The sequence below is a fragment of the Carassius auratus genome, unplaced genomic scaffold (assembly GCF_003368295.1).
Source record: "Carassius auratus strain Wakin unplaced genomic scaffold, ASM336829v1 scaf_tig00032795, whole genome shotgun sequence".
NCBI lineage: Eukaryota > Metazoa > Chordata > Actinopteri > Cypriniformes > Cyprinidae > Carassius > Carassius auratus.
Genome location: NW_020526029.1, coordinates 33,941 through 37,210, shown reverse-complemented (window position 1 = coordinate 37,210; position 3,270 = coordinate 33,941). Strand labels below are relative to the sequence as shown.

The 3,270-nt window shown below is 36.1% G+C and overlaps 2 long non-coding RNA genes across 2 annotated transcripts; both read right to left on the bottom strand.

The window, feature by feature from the left end:
• Positions 1-474: 474 nt before the first annotated feature.
• On the bottom strand, positions 475-1,491 carry LOC113081007 (uncharacterized). The gene is made up of 2 exons (XR_003282060.1): positions 1,429-1,491; positions 475-1,326 (listed from the first exon to the last, which is right to left on the bottom strand). It is a non-coding gene; the product is annotated as an uncharacterized LOC113081007 (long non-coding RNA).
• A 172-nt stretch (positions 1,492-1,663) lies between these two features.
• LOC113081010 (uncharacterized) lies at positions 1,664-2,643 on the bottom strand. Its single transcript, XR_003282061.1, has 3 exons — positions 2,583-2,643; positions 1,810-1,914; positions 1,664-1,723 (listed from the first exon to the last, which is right to left on the bottom strand). It is a non-coding gene; the product is annotated as an uncharacterized LOC113081010 (long non-coding RNA).
• Between the last annotated feature and the right edge of the window lie 627 nt (positions 2,644-3,270).

Sequence of the window (3,270 nt, the reverse complement as noted above, 5' to 3'; positions counted from 1 at the left end):
AGCTTTCAGCCTGCCCTTCATCTAACTGAATGTCATTAATGTAACCAAATGTTCATTTCTTAATTAAAACACATTTATCTATTGTTTACAAAATTAAATGGTGTATTTACCAAACACCATTCTTAATATAGAATATTCACCCTACTTTATTATCCAACACCATGTGCAGAGGATACAACATAAAAACAACTAAAGTAGTGTATTAAGACAAATGATATACAATTTTTAACAATATTAAAAATGGGTTATGTTAAAACCATGTTTCTCTAATCAGATGAAGCCATGCAAATGCATGCATGGTGAAATGTCTTGAGCCCCAAAGAATCACATCAAGTTTTTAGAGCTCTCCTGCTTTTCTTCCTCTTCTTGCTTGTCCATGTCCTGGACATATCATAATCTTCCATGTCATACATTTTTTTTTGCAGTTGTTATGCAGCACCCTACAGCACAACTGATGAACATAAGACATGTAACTAATTTAAATCAAATATCTTTATTGTCACAATACAATGAACACAAGTATACAGGTGATGAAAGTCTTGGGTGCAGACTGCAGCGTGACAGTATGGATGACAAATGAATTAAAATCATGAATATATGTAATACAAATTCTGAATATATATATGCAACACACATATATAAGGGACTCAATTCAGGTAGAGAACAATATATGTTAAAAATTATGCTATACAAAGAGCATGAATTGAAAACAATAATAATCACAGTACACATACATCTCTGCAGTAAAGCACGGTATGAATTAGTGCAAACAGAATGTCAGGGTGCATAATAATATTGAGTCCAGTCAGCATAACTGATAAGAGTGCAGGGCATATGAGGTTGGTGGGGTGTGTATGGTTTTACTGGTATGAGTTCAGTTCAGTCTGATTGCCTGTGAAAGGAACTTGTCTCACTGTCTGCTGGTGTAGGTTCTGTGATAACGTCTGCCTGATGGTAACAGTGAGAGCAATCCATGTCTCGGCTGGCTGGACGGTCCTCCTCACACTCCACCTGGTCTAGATGTCCTGGAGGGCCAAAACATGTATTTAGGGTATGGTAAATCAATAAACAATATATAGTATTTTTATTTATAATTGTTGCACTGGACTTAACATTGATTCTTGTTGGGGATATTGGCCAAAAGAATCCCACCACAACTAGCTCTCGTTGTTTAGCTTTGATGTTTACATTTACAGGCCGTAACATCTGAGCTGTCGCAGTAGAGCGGTTTGTGAATGCAGTCTTCACAGAAGATAACTGATGGGTTCAGGTAGCAGTGATGCACTCGGTGGCCATTCAATTGATATCTTCATCAACTGGCTTCATCTTAATTCAAACAAACAGACAAAACAATAAGTCAGCAATAACAGCAATAACCATTCTAGAGTAATAGTGTTGGTGAATACAGGTGCAGGTGTCAGTACTCACCATATTCAGTCATTTCCTTTCCAAATCACAGAGATGATGCACAGCTTATTTGCTCATTTTAGGAGCTATAAAAAAGATGTATATGTGAAAAACTATAACTGCGGACTTGAAAAGTCTTTTGAGAGATCAACATCAATGTTGTACCACACATAACTGCATTGAATTCAGACATACAAATGGAAATGTGAAACTTTTCACCTTTCTGTCTTTTCTTTTGGGGCACAAGAAGTCCATGTTCATTCCTCATTTCTTTAGGACTGGTTTGACTGATTTTCTTTGCGTTTCTGGTCTTCAGCTGTAAAACAAGAAAATATTTATTGACCCCATGTTTAATCATTATTGTTGTTTAAAAATATAAATAAAGCAGATATAATTATATACTTCAAGCACAAGTTCCTTGGCAACTCTAGTAGGCTCCTGAGTTCATCTGTACACATCAGATTCAGCGTCTGAGAAAATGCCATCATGCAAACTCTCAGTTTCTGCCTTACAACAAAGCATAAAAGAATGTGTGAGTGAAGGAGTACAGCATGAAGATGAAGTGAAAAAGGCAGAGAAAGGCAGAATTTTGTGTATAAATTTAACAGAATGAGGGGAACATTTAAGAGATTTAAGAGAACAGTACTGTGTGTTGGTGTGGATGCTAAAATACTTCTCATTATAGTTATTGGTCTTTGTGTGAACAACTTTAAGTGATCTGATTGCCCAAATTCACTGAAGATCTGATTTGTAGCACTTGAAAAGTTAAACTAGGATTTCCATTCTCTTGCTTCTAAGACAGATGTGTTCAGTAACATCACCATAGAAAGAAAGGCAGACTATGAGGTGTGGACAGATATCATGTACTGTTGAAACAGGAAGAGGCGGCACCAATTTGTAAAGATTAATAAAGAATACAATGGACTTCATTTAAACTTCATGATATAAACACTCTTACAATGGGCACAATCTGATGGGAGCTGTGGTAATGGCCAATAACAGCAGTAGGAGTAAAAGTTGTAGAATTTTGTACAAGTACGCTTGTGCAATATAATATGATTATTGGATGAATTATTACTACTACAACATGCTCTTTGTTGAGTGTTCTTCCTGATGGGCTAAGTGAACCAAAATTTAAGAAACATCAAATGCTGAGAAAAATGTATCTGACGTACCATTGGAAGTGTTTGCCTTTGCAGCTTTTGGTCTTCTTCATAAATGCACAAGATGGTCAAATTCAAATCTCATGACAGGCCTTCCTGAAATATAAACATGTTGAGACAGTGTGTTAAAATGATCTGTGACCAAAATATTTGATTAACACATAATATAAGGATGAGTTCATTAAAGCAAATCAGTTATAACTAAGAGTCTTCAACATTACCTGTGAAGGGTTGATCCTTTGAAGGACTTGTTCAGCCCCCTTGACAGCTTCTTCAATATCAGCATTGGGAGCGTGGAGCTGAAGTTCCCTGTTAATTCTAGCAGAGCGAGAGAGAGAGAGAGAGAGAGAGAGCGAGAGAGAGATTTTACAAGAGATGGCTTCTTTAAAGATCTGCTGGATTACAGGTTGTTGTGGAGTATGTAATCCGACGTAACTGCAAGACAGAAAAAACACTGAATTACAATTACATCACAAAAAGATATTAAAGGCATGGCAAACTTAGTGGTTACTGTGCTTTACAAACAGTGTAGAGTAAAAACACAGTTACTGTGGTAAAATCCTGGTAAGTGTTGTGGTTATTGTTAGTAAATACAAATACCAGAGTAAAATTATGGTTACTATGGTAAACCCATAGTAAATGTCGTGGTTATTGTGTGTTAGTAAATACAAATACCAGAGTAAACTATGGTTACTATGGT